The 25,299-nt window shown below is 39.7% G+C and overlaps 1 long non-coding RNA gene across 1 annotated transcript in view; it reads left to right on the forward strand.

Moving 5' to 3' along the window:
* LOC121659257 overlaps window positions 1–17,646 on the forward strand; it is a 38,086-nt gene extending 20,440 nt beyond the window's left edge. Inside the window, exon 2 of the long non-coding RNA XR_006014233.1 lies at window positions 7,740–17,646. This is a non-coding gene — a long non-coding RNA (uncharacterized LOC121659257). The remainder of the gene's footprint in view (window positions 1–7,739) is intronic.
* The last annotated feature ends 7,653 nt before the right edge of the window (window positions 17,647–25,299 follow it).

Below are 25,299 nucleotides of genomic sequence, written 5' to 3' on the forward strand. Positions count from 1 at the left end.
GTGGAGTTAGTGGCACCTGGCTAGTAGGTATGTGGGTAAGCATATTGACCTTTCTTATAAGGATTTCATAGTGGGTATGGCAAGGGATGACTAACGATGGATGCACCTGAGCTAAGGCTTTCTGCATCACGTTTCAAGTATATTGCTCTTCTTAAGAGACAATATGGACATAACTATTGTCTATTTTTTACTGTTAATGTGATACTTGCAAGTAGTCAGTTGTTATTTTCTGAACTTGCACAAGTCTTCTTTCACTTGGAATATATGAATGACATTTAAGAATATATTCCGTATGAAAAAATGAGGCAATAACACTAGAACACTCTTTCAATGTACTACAAATGTCAAAAAATGAGCTTTGTTTCCCCAAGAGAAAAGACCTTTCTGGCCTGAAGTGTTACCTTAGAACTGCCTCAGTGTGGATGTTCCTGTTCAGTCATTACATTGGTGCAAACAAAGTACAGAAACCTTTTTATATCAGCATTTTTTTTATCTCTTTAAAATACTATATTCTGTGCAAGAAACTGTTTAAGAAAATGCAACACAGAAAAGCGGGTGTGCAAAGATACGTGTATGAAGGAGGTGAGCATAACTCCTCATCCCTACACTGCCAGCATTTTTAGTTCTTCTGTGATGTCCACACTTCCTCTGTCTCCATCAGGCTAGCAGGCCACACCACATCATGCACAAAAGCACGCACATGAATAGGTGTGCCTGTGTGGGTGTGCAGGAAGCAACCAATAGGAAGTAGAACAGTTGTGTTGATAGCAATGGCAGGTTTGTGTGGGTGAAGGGAGATGCATTTAGAAATCTAGGACAACAGGAAACAATGGCTCACTAAAGCCACATGTAAGAAACAGACAACTTATCTATTAAGTCATGATTCATTCATGTGCCAAAGCCCCATATCAAAACTCAGAGTAATTACTGCTGAGTCATGCAGACAAGGGGACGAGCTCAGAGCTTGCACAGGTATTGAAAAGAAGTGATACAGCAGCAATCACCTGGGGTGGGGAGAAGGGAGGTGCTGATTCAAAATCTTGGGCAAGGCCAAAGGCCACACAATGAGATCAAACTATGAATGTTTATTTTAAAAGAAAACATTTCACATTCTGCCAGGTTATGAAGAAAACCTTAAAAGTATAACAGGCTACCTGCTTTTTGGTGTACAGCCTGATATATTAGCTTCATTAGGATTAAGCTGTCCTGCTATGTCTCTCTCTAATACTTGCTGCCAGCTAAAGAAGGAACATGTACTGTGGGAACAAGCAGAGGCAGAAGTAGAAGGTCAGACAGTGCAGTTTCATGCAAAGCTTGGCTTTTCTTTGCCTCTGGAGAGGCCCTGTCCATTCTGGGCATGATAATCTTAATGCAAAAACCTATCTGCTCACATTTTCTTGCTCTCCTTTGCAGGGTGACTTTGCAAAACTATGAAAAGATGATTTATGCATGACGTACAAGAAGGCTGGCTATGAGTCACAGTCAAAATGCACAAGTTCATTCAATGGAATGTTCCACACTACACCAGTTATAATTTGAGTTCACTGCCTTGGTTGAAAATTCCTCCACTGCTTTGCACAGCAAACAAAAAAAGCACAGAGTTAACTAAGCTACCTAAGTGAACTGGGAACACAGCCACATGTATTTAGGCGACTTGTCCTGACACAGTGAGGGATGAAATTAAGTGCACTTTGGGGAGCTGGTAGCCCTCAGGAGAGTGCAAGGTGTCAAAGTGTTCTGTCAGCACTGCCTAATGAATCGAGTATCTCCAGGCTTGCCCTGTGCAGCAAAGGCTCAAAGCTGATGTAGTTGCAAGGGAGTGAAGTCTCATTCCCAGGCTGGAGAGTACAACACTTCTTCCTTGGCCTGCTGCTGCTCTTGTAAAGTTCCTGTGTGCCAGGATGGAGTCTGTCACTGTAGATGAGATTTTTGTGGATTTTTTGCATCTGTTCCTTTCTCTATCAGGAGTGTGACATTCCTGTTGGCTATTTAAACCAGAATTGACAGGCAGCCACGTTCCTCCTATGTGTATTTATTGTGGCAGCTACCCATTTTCCTCTCTAAAATGCATGGAATTCATAGAAATGCATACACCTTGACACAGTCATTTAAGTAAAAAAATTTAATACTCACTAAATACATAACATCTTGGAAATAAAAAAGGTTTAGTAAGATTTTTGTCTTGTTAGTATCTAAGGGATTAAATGCATCTTTGGGTAAGAGATTTGCATTATTACTCTGAAAGAAAAATTAATTCTTTCAGTCATTAACTAAAATAAAACTGGTATTGTTATTTTGCAAGTAACTCTGACTTCACAATCTTTGCTTAGGGAGTAATGATTTAGATTTTGAGACTCTGGAAATGAAAAAAATGCAAAATAGAACAATTCATTAAGAAGTCATTATGATTAGCTTTTCTTACCCCTCTGTAGAAAGTTTATGCTGCTGCTGGTTGCTTTGCAAGTGAGTCTGTTCTTGGAGGAGCCTAAAAAAATCTTGGTCTCACACAGAGACAGGGAGATAAAAGCTGTAAAGCTGAGGGTGGGACAGAAATCAATTTATTGGCTACTCTAGACTTCTAATCTCTTTTTTCCCTTAGTAAAAAGAAAAGTCTACTCTGAACATATCAGAAATACCTGGAAATATGTGTAGAAGGACTGTGGAAAAATAGATCATCTTTGCTATATTACAGGTAATTGATGCAGTTTATTACCTGTATACTGTTTATTATCTGTATAAATTATCTATGAAAGCGGTAACTAAGAGAAGTCACGAGGATAAAATTTTCAATAAATCTTCTCCATTTAACCTGTATTCAAAAGATTAACTTTTTATATTTTCAACGTTCGAAATGGGTTTCAAATAAAGCCAAATAACATTGCTCATGAAAATCTTTCATCTCACTAAATTAATGAAGTGTTTCTGACTTTTAAGTATCTATTCAAGAGTGCATTATCTTGTTTTCATAATCTTTTTTCTGTTAGAAAAGTGGGTGTCATGTGAGTCATTTCTTTTTGAGTTGCATAAGCCAAAGACTTGTGTATGAAACATGGCCAAATTAACTTCCCAATTAATATAAATAACACAAATAGCTACTTTCCTTAGCAAAAAAAAAAACAACCCACCTTTCTATACAGTACATAATATACACTCAGATAACAAGGGTACCAAACAATTACTACCTAGAGTGTGTTAAGATGTACAGCATTTCACATGTAATCTGAAAAGAGATGTACTGTCTCAAACATTTAAATAAACAAGGTTTTCGTCCAAGAAAGAGAAGACAAATTATATAAACAACCTTGGGAGAAAATTTTGAATGGTCAATGCTTGTTTTGAGATTAAAGCATTCAAAATGTTACTTACCAGCAGAAAAAAAGTTTCCAGTAAGAAAAAACTTCAACAACCTTTTGAAAATGGAAAATTGGTGCAATGAAGGAGTCACGGTCCCGAGAGCGGTAACGGGCTTGACTGTCCCTGCCCACCTCCCTGGGTCTCCCTGCCCAGCACCCCGTGTCAGCCCGCTGGAGACATCATTCCCTGCTCCAGTGATGCTGTGGCTGGTCTCTAGCGTCCCACAGCCCTGTCCTGCCTGGCCATGGGCCCTGCTGAGCTGGGCCCCACATCCTGGCCTGGCCACAGCCCACCCCAGGGAGGTGCCCAATGCCTGGGGCTGGGGCTGCCTCAGTTCCCTGCTGCCGCAGGCCAGGGCAGTGGTTTAGCTGGGGGTGGGTCCCGGGCACAGGGGAACCAGCCAGAGTCATGACACGAACACCGATCCGATTTGAGCATCGTGCTCCAGTTTTATTGTTTACCTTCACCAAGTTATACTTTGCAAAGTTCACGCCCCATTCCCACGAAACAGCCTCTAAGCAGCGGGGGAGCTGACCAGTGTATACCTTTTCCCAAGGCTGTTCAAGGCTTCCAGCTAACAGGTGCCTTGCAAGCCTATCTTCAGCCTGAGGCCCTGTCAGGGATACTTCTGCAACAACCCTGGGGTGCCCAAGCTCTCCTGGGGTATCATATGCCCCTGTTCCACAAGGAATTCCTCCACACAGTGGGATGGGCCCTAACTACCAGACCCTTCTCTGCCAAACCCCTGGGGACTCCCCACCACTCCATCCCCAGAGAGCTGCCCTGGGTGCCGGAATAGGATGGCAGCATCACAGGGCTGCTCTCAGTTCTGCAAAAACATACACCTACATTCCTCGGCCAGACTTCTTCACAGTGTTGGTTTTTATTTTAATCGACAAATTTATGTTTAAAACATAAACACATTAGAAAGCCTGCCTTCCTGAGGTAAAGAGCACAAACATGCCAATGCTGGAAAGGCACAGATTTCCCATGCTTCCCCTCAATCAGAAGAACAGCAGCTGTCAGATTTTATGAACTGTTTCCTGACCAATAGCAGGTACCTTCATAATCTGTGGTTTTTTATCTATTTTTAACTTCCAACAGAAAACTTCCAGTAGGTATGTTAAATGAATCGCAATGTTCAAGGCTTGCCTAGTGCTTCTAACACAGATTAGAAGGAACTACAAGGAAAGCTGAAGCAAGTAAAAACTGCAAAATAGAACAACACACTGTGCCCCAAAGCAGCCTCAGGAGTGTAAGGATGCCTTCCCACAGTTGCTCTCCATGCTCTGGCCAGTGCCACACAGCAGGTCTTCACCCCATGGGTTAACTTCTGACTCCACCTCAATCTCTTGTCAGTGAGATCCCCTTCTGCCAACCTACTTTCCACCCATTCAGTGTTCCAGTTGCAAGATTGCACGCTATTTTCACATCCTGAGTGCAAGACACTGCATTTATCTTTAGTGAGCTTCATGAGATTTCTGTTTATGAGGTCTTCTCCAGCCTATCAACCTCGTCATCAAGGCAACCCTGTCCTCCAGCACACAGATTGTTCCTCCTACGTTGGTGTTCTCTGCCAACTTGTTGAGGGTGTGTTCCACCCTATCGTCCAGGTCATCAATAGACGTCAATGTTAAACAGTTTTGACCCCAGCATCAGTCCCTGGGAAACACCATTATTAACTAGACACCAACTTTACTACAAACTCCATGAGCTCATTTTTTCACCCATGTTACAGCCTACCTGTCTGGAACAAACCTCCTTACTTTGTCTATTAAGATGCTATCAGAGAATGTGGCAAAAATCTTGCTAAAGGTAAGGTCAATGACATCTGCTGCTCCCCCATTGCTCCTAAGGCCAGCCATTTCATCACAGAAGATACTCATGCTAACCAGGCATGATTTGTTGTGAATAAATCCATGATGACCATTCATAGCCTGCTTCTGGGCCTTCATGCATTCAGAAATGGCTTCCAAGTTAATTTGCTCCATAAACTTTCCCAGGAACTGACTTGGGGCCGAGTGATCTGTAGCTGTCCTGTAGATAGAGCTTTCCTTTTGAAAGCACCTTTTTATGGTCACTGGGAAACTCCCCTAGTCATCATGGACTTTCAAAGCTGATAGAGCCTGGTTTTGCAATACAGTTGACCAGTTCCCTCAGCATGCAGTCTGGACCTATGCATATCTTTACATCTAAAGTGCTTAAGTAGTCCATAACTTAATCCTCTTTTAGTATGGCCATGTGTCTCTCCCTCAAACTCAATCAGTCAGCAAAGACCTAGAGATGTCTGGGGAAATATCTGCTCAGTAAAGACTGAGGTGAAGAAGGTACTTAATTGTGGTTTTCATGTCCTTTTTCAACCACCCCATTCAGCAGTCAGTCTTCCTGACAACGTACCTGTAGAAATTTTTTCTAGATTTCTCACCAGGTTTAAATCCAGCTGAGCTTTGGCTTTTCTTTGCATGCCTGGGCAATGCCTCTACACTCCTCCCATGTAATCTGGCCCCACTTCCACCTTACGTACACTTTAGCCTCAGTGATGTGCTCTGCTTTCAATCAAGCTGGCTCCCAGTCATGCTGGATAGATGCCCTGCTTAAACATATCCAGGAGTTTTGGAGAAAAACAAACTATTAACTTGTTTTATACAAGCTTTTTGGTTATAAAACATGTAGATATTATCAATAGCTATTTTGAATAGTTTTAACATGCATGAGTCAAGAATATACCTCCTTTGTCTTCCAGATTCGTCAATAACAATTCTAAAAAAACCAAAAATACCTATCTAAAATTTTTCTTCTTCCTAGATTTCTCATATTTATTTCTTACAACCAAGTCTCTAAGACTCTTTCCTATTTCCCTTGTGTACAGATGTATAGATAAAGTAACATGCCATCAGCCTGTGTTAGTAAAACATGGTAAGTCAGCCAACATGTAACATGCCTCTACAATAGCCATCTTATCTATTTTATTGACTATTAGAAATTCAAATTGCTTAACTGTTTTATCTTCATTAGTCATCTTTGTAATTTTATTCTTGTAAGTCTTTTATTCTGATACATCTTGTATGCTAATACACCTAACGTGTTTTTATAGATCTAATATTTTCTAATACACCATAGTACAGATACAAGAGTTGTGCTCATAAAAGCTATTGAGTCACAGATTGGTAGAATCATGCACATTTTTATGCTTCGTTACAACATCATAAGTCAAACACAAATTGCGTCCTCTCATTTACTGCTTTGACTGCCATGTAAAATGAAAAAATCATGAAGAAACTTACCAAAAAACTTGCAAAGCATTTTCTTACAAGGATTGGAAAAATCCATAGAAACCAAATCACATGAATCATGAGGTAACACATAATTATCTTTCAGCTCTCTTATTGTCTGTGTTTATGGCATGAAGGTTTTTTACCCTATGAACTGTAAAACACTTTAACCATGCATTCTGCCTTCCATCACCTCCTCACATCTCTCAGACTGAGCAGGAGGAGGATGTGTCACTGTGAAAGCTACACAGGTAGCATTTAAGTAAAGACAGCAATTGGGAGAATTAATTTTTATAAGTGATGTGTGGTGCCTCAGCGCTTCTGTTTGGAACTACTCCACCTTTGAGATGAGAGAATGACAAAGAAACTGTCTCTCCCATCCAAGTGACCATGCCCAGACTTGCATTCTGCTTTTGGCTCTGCTGTGTCACACTGACCCTAACCCTGACAGTCCTGAGGTGTAAAGGAAGCAATTCAGCCTAACCACCCCACTCCCAAGACTCACAGCAATTTATGAATGTGTCAGATGTAATTTCTTTAAAAGGTACGTAGGATATGTGGGTTGCAAAACGTTACAAAATCCAGATACTTTCACAATGTAAGCCTGTAGCTGCAAGTCAAGTCTGTGTCTGAGCTAAAAGACATATGGATGTAGCAGTCAGTCTTGTGAACTTCCTGTGCTTATATCAAGGGAGGGTCACTGCCTGTCAGCCTAAAGATGCCCCATTTGGATTCCCATTGCAGGCCTTGAGGCATAAATGTAAACTGTTTAGTAAATTAATATTGGTAGGTCCAGTCTTTCACCCCTGGATGTGCTTTGGTACAGATCAAAGATGTATAAAACACAGAGCTAGAAATAGATTATCATCAGATGTATTCATGACTGAGTCTTTGAAATGAAAATCTCAAAAAAGAAAAAAGAAAATGTTTGTGTTTGTCAGCTGCAGTGGGTATCTGAGACCCTCCAAGAAGGATAAGATTTTTCCTATGTGCTCTTAAGAAATTTATGAAGCAATTATTTCTGGAGCATTAGATACATATTGTATTTATGATTATTGAGGCTACCAAAACTATAAGCTATGCTCACCCACATCTTTCTCTACTTTCTCATAGTGATGCATCCCAGATCTCATCACTCACTATGCACACAGCTGGGGAACATCAGCCCAAGATCTGGATTCTCCTGGAGGAGCCAAGGACATGAAGGTTCAATGCTACAATTATTTTCCAGAAATAATGATTCTAAATAATGCCAAAGTGCACATATGCTTTTGGGGGCAGAGGGTGGATCTGCATTCATGTTATGAAAATCAGGACAAATATTCATGTGTATATGCTTCAGCAGGAATCTGGATTTCCTGAAGATTAGTGAGGTAGAAGAAAGACAATGGGACACTGGCACCATGTCCATGTCACCTGAGCAGGACGTGGTGCAGATGAGAAGCAGATGCCAGGACGCCACATGAAGCCCAAGTGCCTGGACCCTCAGCCTGTACCAGCACATGTTGGGTATTTGGTTCTGCTGCTACTCTGAAGCGGGACAATCTTTGCTTCCTAAAACCTTCACCTTGGATTCAGTGGTGTTTCACATTGCTCAGAAAGCCAGACATTTCCAAGGAAGGCTGATCCTGCTGTGCCTGTGCATGACCAAGAACATGAATGAACAGTAAAGCTGCTGATCCCAGAAAGTGCCAGAACGATGATGTGCTCAATTAGCTCATCCAGTTGAAAAAATGAGGATGGTGTCAAGCATCTTGGCTGGGATGGTGCTGTGCCCTATGGCAGTAGAGCCAAGGGCCAAGTTTACCTTGCAGACTGACTTGCAGACTGACTGAACGCCCCCAGAGATATAATCTTGATAGTCATCAATTATTTATCAGGAAATAAATTTATAAAGAATTCCATAAAATTACACTCTTTACTACACAAGTCAATTATTAAACAAAATAAGAAAATAAGAATAATCCCTTTATCCCTGGATATTGTTGTTAGGGTGCTGCATAGAGCATTAAATTCTGCTGTAGTTTTGGTGCTGGAAATTCCCTAACACTGTCAAGGTATAGAGGAGGTAGCAACCAGAGTCTGAACCCAATGCTGAGTGCGAATAGCAGTCTTTTCTATACTTCAGATTGTTTAAGCAAGTTATGGACTCAAAACCTGCTCAAAGTCAATTGAAAGTTTTCCTTTGCTAGGATGCCTTAAACTGCCAGTAGAGCCAGCTTCACTGTGTTAGCTGGCTGTACTCATTATTCTTAAGGGTCCCTTTTCACTACTCTTTTGCAGGAGAGTTCCACTGACTTGAAGCTTCCAAACCACTTTGTCGTCTCTCTCAGTTCTGGTACTAACTTACTAAGGGTAAGTCCAATGCAAGTAAAAATATTTCCTTGTAGAAGATACGAAGAGAAGACACAAACTTGCTGATATGTTGCCATCCTTTTCTAGAACAATCATTGCTTTTGGTCTGTCCTGCTGGACAAGGCCCTCTGTAAAGTGTTCGTATGCTAATACTCACCTCTGATGCTTCTTGCGCTTGTGGTGGCTCTTTCCATCTATGCCACACTTTTGGAGATTACTGGGTTTTCACTTGACTGTTCAGATGTGGTTAATAATGATAAACAGCATGTGGTAACCTGAGAAAATTATCTAAATATTCCTTGTGCCAGAAAAAAGCTCTGGTTCTCTCCAGAAATTCTATGTGTTTGTTCCACTAGATCATGAAATTCTTTGTGACAAATGCAGATATTCTTTTGATGGGTGTTACATTAACTCCTTTAGAAGAAACTGAACACATGATTTCCAATAAGAAAATGAAATTGGACATACCTTCTTTGGTAATCAGAATGCATCTTTTAAGCTGATAAGTAAGAAAAAAGGGCACAAGCGACCTTGAAAATTTTATACATGATTGTTGTGTATACCATGCCAGATTTCTGACTGTGAAGAAGATGAGAGAAAGAAGTCTCCTTTTTTTTTGCATTTATTTCAGTGTGGTTGACAGTATTCAGCAGACTTCTTTTCCCTAGTGAGGCCTGATCAAGCTGACACTTGTTTAATTTTAGGACATGAGTAACTAACTCCTCTTGCTTCAGCAACACCAGGCATTACAAAACCCACCTTGCTCTCACCAGCTTGTAGATGATAACATGGATCACCTTTGCAGCAGGTCCAAAATGACAATGCAAAATCTGAGAACTGCTAAAGCAGACAGTGTCAGCAATTGAATCACAGACCCAGACCAGCAGGGAATCTGAATCGTTTTTTCAAAGAAATGAGCTGGTTTTATACACTTTTCTAAGCCACAGTATTTCCTTATATGGTAATTCTCACTATGTGACCCATCCCGTGGCAACACACTTTCTCAATGTCCTTCTGTGGGATGGTCACTCGATGTTCACCCGCCCATCAGCTCCCTGCAGCCTCCTCTCCATAGGGTCTGCTGTGTGACACCTCCTCCCCCCAGGGTACGGTGGAGACAAACCTCTGTGTGCTGCCATGTGCTCCTTTGTGCTGCCATGTGCTCCTTTGTGCTGCCATGTGCCTCTGCAGGCAGGTTTTACAGCTCACAACCCAATTCTACCTTTAATTCCCCAAAAGAGATCATGGTTTTTTCATGGTTTTTTATGTGACCATCAGCCTTGGCTGCTCAGGGCTTTCCTCCCAGCCTCCACTGCCCTGGCAAACCACTCATTTGATATAAATGGTATAAAGTGGTATAAAGAACCAATACAAAACTATTTGCTTTATATTTAGTAGGAGTCATTCCATGATCATTAATTTCCTTGGATGAGCTGCCCATGGAAACAGAAGGGGGCATCCCTGCAGGTGTGGGGTGAAGGTTATTTAAGGCTTTGGGAGAGGAGAGTAGGAATATAACAGCCCAAATATGAGATCAGTTTAAGTTGCTGTAGTACCACACCCAACAGGCAAATTACCTAAAACTACTTTCAGCTGTTATTAGACTCGTTAACTTTCATACTAACAGTTTATCTGAAACACCAGCTTGCTTCTTTCTTTTTCATCCATCTGTAGAAATTATTCTGAGCTGTCAATACAATGAAAAAAACATGGTGAGGGGAACATTAGAGGCCTCAAGAATACAAAAAAACCCCACTCCTATCTTAAAAGCTCTCTGCTGTTCTAATGGTAGTGAAGAAGTGGTTTGGGTTTTGGTTTGTTGTTTGTACAAGGCAGCCCACAATATTAAAATAAGCAGATCCATCAGAGTCATAATGTATCCCTGTAGTTTATAGTATGCAAACAAGTAAAGCAATTGACCTAACAGTGCTCTTTCAATTTTGTACTAATCTTGATCTATAAGAACCAGCTTTTTTGGCTCCAAGGCACTGCTAGAAATTAACAAGCCATTTAGAAGACTTGAAATGACTGCATGAAGTGCTGGGCAGTAAAGGAACAGGGGTTTGGATCTGAAACAAACGGGTTTTAGATGCTTTAAATGAAAACTCACTCAACAGTAGCATCTGAACCCCCTCTTTGCTTCAGTGTGTTTTCTGCCCAAAAGACTAACTCTTCTGCTAGAATCCATGGGTGCCTAGGTTCCAGTCCTAAAGATCTTCATACAACCCCCTGTGGTGCTCCACACTTAAAACTCAGGAAGACTCACAAGAGTCTGTCCTTTACCTGTCTCAATGCATGACCCATCTGAGAGTCCTTCCAAAGCACTTTCAGTGGTTTTTTCCTTGGTACCTGTGCTCCTAGTCCAGATGGCCTGCTGGTTTCTTTCAATCCCGTTTTTAGGATCCACATAAATACCTACAGGCTGAAAGTGGGGCTAATGAAGAATTCAGAGAATTAAAATCAAGGTGTAGGTAATGCCCAGCAGTACTTTTATTTGACCTAAAGTCTTTGGGCATGTCTTTTTTTACCAGAACAATTCTTGAGGCACCTACAGTTGTATTTTTTTGAACTAAAGTGGACTTCTTATTACCTAAAACTGTTTGGATCCGCCTGCTAGTAGTCTTTCCATGTAAATCCCAGTCCAGTGTGCAGGTTTACTAGAATCATGTCTTTATCTTACATCAAATATTATAAAAGCTGCATTATGAGAAGTTCTTCTGTGGCTCTGACCTTTGATTTCTCAGACATCAGTAGTTTTCATGTCCAGACTATGCTTTTTTTTTAGTATTAAAAAATGTAGTTTTGTCACGTTCTTAGTCTTGATTTTCTTGCATAATTTGACTTCCAGAGAACAATTGGCAGCTAGAAGACAATGTTTCCAGTATAAATATTTCTCATAAAATGATGTCCTTTCTTCACTGTTTCATTTCCTTTTTACACTCTTCAGATTCATTATTTTCCCACCTTCTTGACTTTTCTTTAAATGCATTTTCCTGAAAACATGGCAACACTGCAAGGGGATCCCTTGCTTTTCTGCACATTGCATTGTACCTATGATTTTAAATATTCTCATAAAACAGATAGAATATCTGTGCTGAAGAGCAGAGACCAACAGAAACATGAACATCAGAACTGGGAACAGAAATATCATCAGAAATCAAATATTCCTTTAAATGCTCTCAGTATGAGGAATAACACACCAAATAAGGAGGAGAATTCCTGTTGTCTAACCATGCTGAAGACTTCCATGAAGGCTTTATTAAGTCTGTTTTTGCCCCCACATCCAAGCTGTTTCAGTTTAGCTTTAAAAACTGAATGTGCTTTCTTACATATTTACGTGACTGCAGTGTTTAGTTTAGATCTCAGCTGCAGGCAGATGAGGAATTCTATTGCTACAAGGACAAAAAACATGTATGCAGGCAGAGAAGGTTAAAATTAGATGGGCTGTTTGCTACTTGTCACATGCTGTTTTAGATTGCATTGGCAATAGCTCCATGTATGCTATACTATAAAAAGATTAGTCAAAGCCAATGAAAGGAAAACATTGAAATTGTAACACACTGGAAAGGAAAAAGAAAAATAACTGTGTACCGTTAACAGTCCAAACCTTTACCCTCAAGCACATTTTTTAAAAATCTTTTTATTGGTGTTTTGCCCACTTTATAAAAATTACAAAATTACAGCATTTAATTATAAGCCAAAAAACAAAGGAAAAAAAAAAGGAATATATTAGAGTACAATGCTTCCATGGAAAGGATAAATTGTTAAAATTAGTGTGCATGATCATCCATGGAAACCTATGTTTGAATCACTGATTCTAATAAAAGAGATGTGTACAGTAAGAAACCACGGTGACACGATTACATTAAACATACACAGTAAATCTCTCACAGCAGCTGTAGTTTATAACATTCAGAAGAAGTAAGTTGCCTTTTTAATAGAGACTTTTCAGGTGATGACTTCATTTTTCTCTGTTGCCTTTTATATGTTTTATTAGTGAAATGGCGATGAAAGAATCTTGGATAAATCCATGATTAAGTACCAGACCCAGGTTTGCTGAGAGAGAACGGGGAGGGATTGGGGCAGAATCTTGACCTGGCAGCATTCTAGCTGCTTGATAAGGTTGATTTAGTTAGAAAATAATTCCAAATATTAGGGAAAATATGTCACATTTCCATCCTAAATGTAAAAAAACAAGCAAACAAAAAAGTGGTTTGAGATCACAGTTTTATCTAATTTTCTATCTTTCCTGAATTAAAAAGTCTAGCATTATATTGTGACTCTTGCAATATGTGGATTTTATTAACTTTTGATTAACACAGTAAAAAAAAATGAAGAGTAACTTCTTTGATTATTGGATGACATTTCAGAAATCAGGCATTAAAGTATCTGTGATAGTTACCTGTAAGAATTTTTTAAATATTTTCACTTCTGTAGGAAAAAATGTTGGGTCAAATGTTTTAATGAAAAATTCTTTTGCCAAAAAAAGTTTTGGCCAAAAGAAAAGAGTGTTTTTTGATCTAAAAAAAACTAGTAGTTAATTCAGGAATACAGAATCACTTTGCATAAACATTTTCAAATTATTAAATATCTTGCTAACTCTTAATTTTCAAAACCATTCTTTCTTTAAGAATATTTTCTGTATTTTTCTTTCCACAAGGATGAATCAGTTATTTGAAAAAACTATTTTTTACTACATTTGTAAATGGGTTACAAGTAAACTTCATTTATACATTTAATTCTGGCTCTTTCTAGTAGGTGGAAATAGCCAGATATTTCTGTGTAAAGTCCATGTTTAACCAGAATGTATAGTCAGAAGAAAGGCCCACTGTACTCAGTGTAGTGAAAATTCAATTTCAAAATTGAAGTTCAGATTTCAGTAAGTGAACAGATAAATAAATTAGTTTCATGTAAAAACAAAACTAATAAAGCAGTCTGGGAATCCATTACAGCCTGCACCAAATTCCCTTGTAAAGAGTTTTCCATGAAGAAAACTTGTAGGTCTTGCCTGAACAGTTAAAGACTTTAAGGACAAGACTGAAAAGGATTCACAGTGAGAAGAAGAAATTGTAAAAGGTCAGATTAGTATTGTTTTGAAGAAAAAGAGTTTGAATTTGCATCATCTGGCAGAAGAGACAGGGTTTTTTCCCACAATGTTCAGACAGTGAAGGGAAATGGTAGAGGGTATTACAGATTGTTCCCACTACCCTTTTTATACACTATGAAGCCAGATCCTTACTCACGTGGGCTCTTTTGAGGCTTAGGAGGAAGGTGAGCTCTAAAGATGAATAATGATACCTAACATAGACTTCAAAGTGAACTCCTTACGTGCCAACTGGTTACTACTACTTAAATGGGCAATGAAAACAGTATGAAAATATACTCCTAGCCATAAATACATACAGCATTTTTTAAATTGAAAATAATAAACTGTTACAGGGATTAGATTAATAAACAGAGGAATAATTGCTGTCCTTTACCAGGGTACAGTATACTCTTTCTAAAATATCCTGCCTTGAATAGTAAACAGTTTCAGAAGCTTCAAAAATATCTAAACAAGAAATGGGAAATCTCCAAGATTTAGAAAGGGAAAATGGTAAGAAATTACTTAAGTAATTATTGATCAACAAAATGATAACACAGTCTTCAACTGCATATATCAGGTTCCCTATTTACAATTAATTTACAATTACATAATCCAATCAACATATCTTAAAATATGTGCATGGTCAGGATTAGCAGATGGCCATCTTACTCTGCTCAAAAATGCCTTCAAAAGCTGGTCTCTGAATAGGAGCTGGCAGGAAAAATATGCAGATGGCTGAAGTAACTTTAATATACATCCATTACTGATACTGAATTAAATGGGACAGATAATTACACATCATAATCACTGATGATTAATTACAAACAACAGACATAAAACATATATGTTTCATATGTTAGTTCTTCAAGTGGACTGCTAAGGCAGCTGGGCATTAAATAAAAAGATTAAAACCCAAACCAGATATGCTGTTGGCAAAAAAAAACCAAGGAAAAAAACCCCATAACTGGTCAATCAGCTGCTCAATACAATAGACATCTCTTGCACTGTAGCCTGAAGGTCAGTCATCTGTGACTCTGATGGCATGTCAAGAAGAGTGATTTGCTTCAGCTGAAAAGAAATCTGCCCATAATTGAAATATAGCCAGTATGCTTTAAATTTAGATCCTTTTTTCCTGTCAGAAAAACAGGAGACAATCTGTATTGTGTACCCACAGGCATAAAAAAGAACATGACAATTGAGCACACATGAGAGAGCTGAAATAGCTTTAGGCTACCTATGTTTGGACTACAAAGATATAGCAGTGGTTCCTGAGACCATTCAAAACAGTCATGGAAGCCATCAAATTACAAGCTGCATTCTGGACTGTTGTATCATTTGTAGCACTGTGTCAGCACTGCAGAACAAGTAGACTTCTATCCTTTACCTTGGCCTCCTGGCCTCCACACCAATGCTACCTAAAGCCAACATCACACACCGCCTTTAGAGTCCTCAGAATCCTCCTTCAGGCTGCTATTAGTGGTGTCAGAGTTTGTGTGTCCTTTTAATGTAATGGAATTCTTCCCCAAAATTGCTGAATCTACACATAGGTCAAACACAGCACCAGCACTGAGGTGATGCTTCAGGTAAAATAATTTCCTTTTTTTAATGAGAGGCTCATCCTGTCTTATCTACATCCTTACTGAAATACATGTTAATAGAGAATAAGGCAAAACATGGGGGAAAAAACCAATGTCTTTCACTAAAATTTTATTAGAGGGAGGTTCAAAAGAATATGCCATGTTTCCTTTTTCAGTAAGGATGTTCCCCTTTCCCTTTAACAAGCAAACGTCAACTACACTCATCAAAATGTGTCTTCACCTCCTTGTTTATTGTATCAAGCAACTTATCTGTGGCATAGTAATTACTGTAGCATCTGAATACAGCATCAGCAATGGCAGCTTTACCCAAGTGTGATGAACAGCACATTGATCACTGACACAAACCTCGGCCCAAATCCATTTCAAATGTTTACGCACAGCTTTCGGGTCACCAGCCTCAATTATTAATTCTATTGTTGTCACTACAGAAGTGACATACTGCAGACCCTGAATATTTTTCAACAAATAATCCTATCCTGGTCCCATAGGATTTCTGAGTCTGAGTTTATGATTCTTTTTTCAGATAAAACTCTGAAAAGGCAGAGGCGTGGATTAAGATAGTGCGCACAGGAGCTGCCAGCAGGAAAAGATAGTTGGGTACAAAGAGCTGTGGTACTTACCCATCTACTGACAACATATTCTTCCTGTGGGAAAATCAAGGTTAAGTCATTGTAACACTACCAAACTGTTCTGAAGAGTATTGAAGGCAAAGACTCGACTCTGCTTCCAGTTTAAACATGTTTGGGTTTTGTTTAACTGTAATTTCTAGGCATACCTATTTTGAAATGATGTGTCTTTAAAGCATTTGAAAAACAGTGAAATATCTTCACTTTCTCAACTTACCATGTCTCATAGCCATTTTTTTTCTATTATTGTTTTCCATTCCCATCAGTCCACTCAGACTTACAATAAAATTTCCTTGAGAAACTTCACTTGAGAAACATCAGAAAGACTGAATGTACCCAGCTACTCAAGAGAGTAAGATTAAACCCTTTCCACTAAGTTGGTGCAACTCTAGTTGAGAAGGAAGATACCAGCTCATAATTTTAAAACCAGCTGTCCTACTGAACAATTTTACTCTAAAATGCTGGATTAATGAGTTTGATATATGATTTCAGTGGATTGCACCTGACTAACTGGATCCACAGCTTATAGCAATACTGCATATGAGTAATTGTACATGAATGACACATTTTTCTGATGTACTTTGTAGTGTTCCAACTTGTTCAGCTGCCAGATGATAGAAAACTAGAACTGGGGAGATGGAGAGGAGAAATTGAAATGGGTATTTAAATCCCTTGGATTGTATTATCATTCTGACATTTTAAGAAAATGTATAATTTTGAAATCTGAATTTCATGAATGTTACAGGAGTTTTTCAATTTAATTTAATCGTTACGATTGGTGAAGGCAAGACATGTTACCGAAAACATTTATTTCTCTGTGATTTATATTTTGTGACTTCTCTACATAAAGGAGAGATATAAATTGTGTTTATGGACCTGAAACAAAAATTCCTATGTTTATCTTGAGAATAAAATATACTTGAGGCTATTTAACGTGTAGACTTGTTTAAGATGGCTCTATAGATTATCTCTTTTGTATTATACCTTTATATATTTGCCTCTGAAATTTATAATACATACAAATTTCCATTAAAAGTTTTATTAATAAGATAGGACAATCTTTGTGATAGACAGCCAGTTTCACTAAAGAGCTTTAATGATTTTCTGCAGAAACAGATAGCAGTGATCAAGTGTATTTTTAAAAACTATTAATTAAATCATTATGAGTTAACCTTAGCCATCCAGAATTTTGAAGCAAGAACTCTATTAGGGAAGTGCATCGATTTAATTGCACTTTTTATACTCTTAGTCAAAATGTCAAAGTTATGCTCTGAATTGTATATTATCTGATGGCTTGATTACTTGCTTGTTAATAATTGTATCACTCATCTGGAAATAAACTCTTCTGACATTTAGCTTTAGTCTGTTTGCTTTTTAAAGTGAGACGTGATCTAGCTAAGGCAAAGAAAAGAACATGAAGTAGGAAGCGTATGGAATTAATTATTTACTGTGTAAAACTACATTTACATTTAACTGAGTTAGACCTGATCAGCTGGGGTTTTTAAACTCCTTACTGGTTATGGATGTGGATGATGTCCTTTTTGGATTTATCTGCCCTCTGCCCGCCCTCTGGGCTTGCTCCCACTGCTGCCAATCCGCCAAGAGACCTCCTCACATTTCCCTCAGAAGTTCCAGCTCAGCAATGACTGTTTGAATAGCCAGGCTGACAGTTTAAGTCACCACGTTGTCTGGACCAATAAAAAGATGCAGTGCTAATAATATATTACTTAAGCTAATACATGTCACTGCAGATGAGAAGTCCTCACAGGAGCTATTGCTGCAGAGCACGGCAGTGCCTTATGCAGACACATACCCACAGCTAAGCTTTTTTAGTCTTCAGGATTCAGTGTGGGCTGGTCATGCTGTGGCTAAATTACACCTTTCCGTGATGATATTCCCATCCACACATAAAATGCTTTGGTCATACAAACCCTGACAACATTGTGCAAGATCTAGGTGGGAGCTAGCTCTCAGTAGAAGAGTAGAGCACAAATCCACATGCTCTGAGTTCTGCACTGGATGGCTAACCATGCTGGTTAGTTCCATCTGCTTTGCTCTGTCTAGGCTTGTTCAGCAAACAGAGAAACTGGGTTGCAGGCCTGCTGACAGCACAAAGAAAATTTCAACGCTGGATTTGGTTGCAACAAATACTTTATTTGGGGTAATATCTTCAACATGATAATCAGTCTGTAGAAAACAAGGCTCTAGGAGATCTCATAGAAGCCTTCCAGTACCTAAAGAGGGTTCACAAGAGAGCTAGAGAGGGACTTTTCACAAGGACATGCAATGGTAAGACAAGGGGGAGTTACTTTAAACTGAAAGAGAGTAGGTTTAGATTAGATATTAGGAAGAAATTCTTTACTGTGAGGTGGTGAAGCACTGGAATAGGTTGCCCAGAGAACTTGTAGATTGCCCATCCCTGGACGTGTTCAAGGCCAAGTTCGACAGGGCTTTGAGCAACCTGATCTAGTGGAAGGTGTCCCTGCCCATGGTAGGGGGCTTGGAACTTGATGATCTTTAAGGTTCCTTCCAACCCCAAAAATTCTATGCTTCTATAATAATACAATTCAATTTTTTACTACAGAGTGGACTGTCAGCAGTTATTATTGGGCCTGGATAGACAATTTTCCAAAACAATTTCATATCAAGTTACGAACAGACTGTATTCTATTAATTTCACTGTTTAGTGGGTAATATTAGCAAATAGTTTCTATTTCCTACACAATTAGGGGGCAAAAAAGTGATTGTAACACCATATTTCCTGTCACTGCAACTTCTTCCTTCATGGATGGACGTGATAGAGGAGAAATATTGCACTCATGTCCTAAAAAATATTATGTCTGATATATTATGTAGCAAATGATAAAAATTAATAAATTGTCTCAAGTAAGTAAATTGAGAGTCTTCCAACTCTTTAAGTTATAGCTCACTTCCCACAAGATCTCACTAGATCAGGGATTCAAGTTTCACTGTGGTGCATGCCATCCAAGCGGAGAATTCGGAATTGCCAGTGCAGAGCTCCTCACCACAACCCCGTGTCTCACAGTCTGAGAGGTGCAGAACTAATGAGCTGTTTTCCAGTAATGTTTAGACACATCATAGTAAATTATTGCAATTTAAATATTTCCTATTGTTATACTGAACGCCATGTCAAGCAGACAACAGATGTGCTGATTCTCCTTTTTCAACAAGCTGATTCCACATTCATCCCTCTCCCATTGCAAGAGGGCTGGTGCTGCATTATCACAGCCTATTTGAACATTGTTGATAATTTAAATGCAGTCAGAGCCAAGATAAGATAAGAAAATGGGTAGAGTCATGTTTCCAGCTGCTGCTTTGCAAATAACAAAGCAGAATCTCTCATTCAAAAGGAAAAAAAAAAGAAAAAAAGTAGAAAAAAACCCCAAAGTAAAAAACAAGAAAGCGAGTAAAATGAAAATGAAAAACTAGAACAGGAGCTGCCACGTCCCAGAGTTAATTACTGTGTCTGTCTGAGTTCAAATGTCAAACTTGCTACCTGGATGATGTCTCAAAGGTGCTGTATATCACCTAGCAATTTCTGCACTGCTTCCTCCTGCCACCACTTACCTTCTACCAAGAGCACGTCAAAAAATTAGGCCCAAGGTTTTACTTAGAAAAATACAGGAGAACATATATTAGAACAGACTGATGATAGACATAATTTAATATATTGCTCTGTCTTTTCATCTGTACTCAATGCATCAAAGTCATCTTTAAAGAACTTGGATTAAACTTATCCATATTGGTAAAATTTGTTGCCAGTACTGTGATGCTTGAGGATGTTAAAATATATTTTAGTTGCTGAAAAATTATGTACATTTTGAATTCACAAAATAAACTTTTCCTGTTAATGGACACTAACTTCCATAGCAGAAGTGATTTAAAATACACTGTGATCATGATCCATAAGAAAACAAATACAGCTACTAAAATAATCCTTAAAAAGTGAGAGATTTACTAGATATTAATTTCTGTATGTTTCATATGAGTTTAACATACCCTCCTCCAAGTAATAGTACAAAACCTTCAGAAGACCTTTATCTCATATTAAAAACAAACTATATTACTAGAAAATTATATCCTATGAAATATAGAACCATAGAATCACAGAATGGCTTAGGTTGGAAGAACCTTAAAGATTGTCTAGTTCCAACCCCCTTGCCTTTCACGATCATCATAATCAAGTAGTTTGGGTTGGAAGGGACCTTTAAGTTCATCTAGTTCCATCAAAAAATGAATGGTAACAGAGGCAGGAGAGAGGGAACACCTTACAGAAGAATGAAATCTCTGCTAGTGACTGCAGGCCATATATATTCAGGTGTCTGTTCTCCTTTGCTTTGTAAACCTTGTGTTCTTGGTCACCTCACTCCAAACTGAAGAGGACCTTACACAGAAGGACTAGAGAGGGCATCAGCTCTGAAGAGAAAGTAACTGAAAACCTTGTCGCATTCCCTCCCTCTCCTTCCTTCCTTTGTTCCTTCCTCCCTTTCTTCCTCGGAAGACATTTTTGTGCTATACCTGAGTGAGGTTCTGATAACTGGCCTCCGCCTCAGAATTTAACTGATAATGCATGCTAAAAGTCATTTAATACTAATTGCAGATTATTTAAGGCATAGAGGCCTGATCCACTGCAGAAGCATCACATCATTAATGTAAGTGCAGTGATTGGTATCTGCACTCTGTATCTGCGTTTGGCTGGATCAAGCAATTCAGCTAAGAGAATACATGTTCTCTAACCCTTGATGTCATCGCTCATTGCTCTGTGGAATGCTCTCAGCCAATGTATAGTGAGCATTAAAATATGAAACAGTCTAACACTTGGAAACATTTCCCAGAACAACTCAAGCTGACGTGGCAGGGAAGGCACACTGAAGGTCTGTATTCTTCTCTATTTCACTCCTTTCTTTCAGAAATACCACTGAAAATGGGATACAAGCAGCAGTGGGATCATGAGATTTCTGCAACACTGAAACTTTTGGGGGGTTTAACCATTGTGCCATCACTGCTCAGAATTGTGTTGCTTTTATTCTGGAGCTTGGCAAAACAGAATGAAATGAACTGGCCAAGAATTGAGTGCTGGCAATTCAATCGTTGGCCCAGCAGTCACAGATGTTTTCAAGGCTCATGCTGTGCTGTTCACCAGTGTAGTCAAAACTTGAAATATTCCCCAAACAGTTGTCTTTAACTGGGTTTAAATGGATGGGTTATGGACTGAATGCATATGTATCACCAGATATGAAACTAGCAAGCACAATAATAGAAAAACCCTTCAGAAATTTGGGGGCTACTGTTCTGTGTGAAGGGATGTAGTGGTTTTGGTTCAAAATATTCATTACTTACTTATTTTCCTTCTGTGAGATAAGAATTAGGAGAAAAGCAAAGCAGGCACAAACCTTAAACAGTTGCAGTACAATGAAAGAGTTTTATTACTAATAGAGTTAAGAGTAAAGAGAAAATAACAAAACAAAATTAAAGCAAATCCCCCCCCCCAGCACTTCTCTCCTTTTACCCAGCTCACACAAGGGATAACAGAACATGGGATGTTAGTCAGTGTTCCAGTTCTTGAAAAGTCTCTCTCTTATGCTTAAGGAAAAAAAAGGTTTTCCTTCAGTTGCACGTGGTTCCCAAACTGCCACTAACAGCAGATCCGCCCGGAAACAATCAATCTGCTGTGTGTAGAACATCTCTCCCATGAAAAATCTCACAGTTCCTTCACACTGCAAAACATGGGCCATCGCATGGGGTTATTCATCTTTTTAAGGATAAGATCTTTTGGCCTGAACACAAAGGCTTTCTTCGCCACAAGTCTCTAACAGCCTCTTACTACTTCTATATAGCCTGGCATAGGCATTCTTCACAATCTTCACAGGCACACGAAGATACTCCATCCCCCCATGTTCTTCAAATGGATTAGAGAGACAAACAGTTTGTGGTATTACAGTTTCTTACCACGGCATGCAAGAAGGTTTTTTAAGCTGCGCGCCACAATCGCGGCACCGCCCTCTTTTCTCCCGTCGCCATTTCCAGCTCCGTCCCACGTGACTCACTTCTCTTTCTCTCTGACTCTGGAGCCGCCATGTTGAAGGGTGTTCTTGTTCAGGCTTTACGGTGGGGAAAGCCTCGCTCCCTTTGTGCTGCTGGCTGTGTGGTGTCCTCTTCAGTTCAGCACGGAGTGTGCTGGCTGCAGACAGGAGGCTCTGCCGGCTCCCGTTGGCTCCGCCGGCTCCGCATGGAGAGGAGAGGGACCCGCCTGTCCCCAGAAGCTGCGCTGGATGGGTTTAGCTGTGAGCAGTCCATGGCTGGTTTTAGCTGTGAGCAGTCCATGGCTGGTTTGAGCTGTGAGCAGTCCATGGCTGGTTTTAGCTGCCTGCGGCTCTGGGACAGTCCCCCCCAGCGACCCAGGGTCCGTGTCGCAGCGTTGGGAAAGGGGGGAAGGGGCAGTGGCCCCGGCCCGGCCCGGCGGGGCCGGGAGGCTCGGAGCCCCCCCACCTCCCGGCAAGCGAGCTCCGACAAAAGGGGCAGTCCCCCCTTTCTGTGCGGTTTAAGGATGTAAATTGTGAGAAGCGTAATTGGTCTTAAAGACTGTCCATCAACTCGGGGTCAACCCAATACAAGGGATTAATGGAATACAGGATGCCTTCAATATCCAGAGATCTGTTATTAGGTTCATGCCAATACTTTGTTCTCTCTTTGCAACGTCATAAATGATGTGTCATGCCAACCCTGATTCTAGGCAACCCAAAGAACCATCTGCTGCCTTGATTGCAGACGCCTTGTCCTGACATGTGCCAGCAGGACAAGTGGCAGCACAATGGTGTTCAGAGTACCATGCTGGAATGTGATCCTGGATGACTGACAACAAACTGGGTCTGTTTGCTTTCTTGTTTGGATACTGGGCATGTTTTCCTCTTCACAGTATCTTTGTGAACAAAGAAACAGCTTTGCAGCCGCCAAATACTTAAAGCTGTCAAAGGTGCATTGTCCGCCTCAGCAAAGATGATAAGGAACACCTGTATGTATTTAAATTCCCAGTCTTATCAGTAACATGTTGAAACTCATTCAATGATCTTATAGTTCACTGGTGCTATTGCCTTTTATTTAAATTCAGCATTTTTCCAGGCATCCAATGTAAGTGAAATAGCTGTCTGACTGTGGTGAAAAATGAAAATGTTGCATATAACTTCATCACATCCTGATTTTACATTATTTTGATCTTATTCTTTGAAGAATATCACTATCATTGAAGGAATAAATCCTGTTGCACATGAACCTGATAGGGGAAAATAGGGTTTTGTAAAGTATAATGTAATTCCCTGCTTGCAGTACACAGCTGTAACTGAGAAGTAATAACTTTTGTCTAAAAAAAGAATCCATTGTGCTAGCTGGTTCTCTGAGACAGTCAACTTCTGCATATAGTAAAATTTTGTAATAGAATTGTTTTTCACAGTAAAGCAACTGGAAGGCTGATTATTAATTATCTGTACTTTATCTTTCAAAAATATATATGAATAAAAGGACAGAATCCCAGCAGGAAGACCAGTGTTTTAAATCCTTTTCAGTAGGCTAAAACTTCATAAACACTGTGATGTTCAGATATAAGCACGGAGAAAAGATCTTCCCAAAGGAAGGAAGCCACCCACCTGTGCAGGCAAAACCTTCCCATCTCTTGTCATATAATCAGATATATACTGTTGCATTCAACCACTGTCTGCAGCTAGTTTGAGAAAGGTTTTTCCCATTGCTGCAAGCAGAATAATAGCATGAGCAAGGAATAAAGGCTGAACAGAATTGGCCTGTAGCATGGGAAAAACATCCTCTGAGCACTGCTGCAGAAGCAAGGGATTGTATGACAAAACCCACCCATAAATTTCACATTCTCTGTGCAAAAGAAATATAGGTGAACCTATCATACCCCATGTTGATGATCACTTTTCTCTTCTCCCTCAAACTCACTTTAATTCTTCCTTGTCCAAAGTGAGAAAAAGGTAATTTGAGCTAAGAATGATCTGATCAGCCAGTATGGGGGGTTGCATGAAAGGGGAGGTTGTGATGTATTTTTGCACACATCCCAGTTTTGAAGACGTACCCATCATTAAATGAGGCTCGTTGCTCACAGCACTGTAGAGCCTGTGGCCGGGTCCAGGCTGCCGAGGCTCTGTGGGGTTTCTGAAGGCAGATCTATTGGCAGCAGTCCTGAGGGTGACATATTCATGCTAACTCAGAGCACAGTAAATGAGTCCCATCAGTACTAGTTCACAGCTCTCTGCACCACACAGCAGTAAGCAGTACAGCTGTATCTATGTGCCTATTGATCTTCTCATACTTTGCATCCTCTTTACCCAATTCCTGCACTCGTGTCTAGCTATCTTAACACCATGATAAGCCCCTCAGTGTGTAGATCTAATACTAGACAATTCAATGTTGCACTTTGAAGGATTAAAAATATGTTTTCTTTCTTGCTGTGGTCCAAAGTTGTATCTCAGGGTCATTTTCCAGCTAAGTAGTATGCATGGTATTATTCCTGGGTCCCTATACCAGTGCACAGGATGGATGTGCAACAACTTGTGTAAAAGCACCATTTTGATCTGACTTCAGCTACAGTTAATTTGATTTAGCAGTGACAGGACAAGCTCTTTCGGTGTCTGGCTTGTGTACACAATGGTAAGGTAATTTTGCAGGCATGCAGGAAAAGCTATGTTAATGCAGACTATTCTCTGAGAGGTTAATGGCAGCTTGCTTTGGATTTGTACCAGCAGTAAAGAGAGACACCTGCTTTTGCCTCTGTTGTTCTGGATAGGGAGTGGGATGGGGACAGTCAAGGTATTGTCCATTTCAGCTCCACCTGCTATGATGAAAATATAAAGAGATGCTTAGACCCAATGTCCAGGCAACCACAAACAGGCAGAAAACCAATTACTCTTACTGTCTTGACCAGACAGTAGTAAAAGCCATAATCTTGACTGGAACTCTTTTTTTTACCTGAAAAA

The sequence above is a fragment of the Corvus kubaryi genome, unplaced genomic scaffold (genome assembly GCF_017639235.1).
Source record: "Corvus kubaryi isolate FWS band 111438036 unplaced genomic scaffold, C.kubaryi_AGA036_p1.0 split3-73, whole genome shotgun sequence".
Taxonomy (NCBI): Eukaryota; Metazoa; Chordata; class Aves; order Passeriformes; family Corvidae; genus Corvus; species Corvus kubaryi.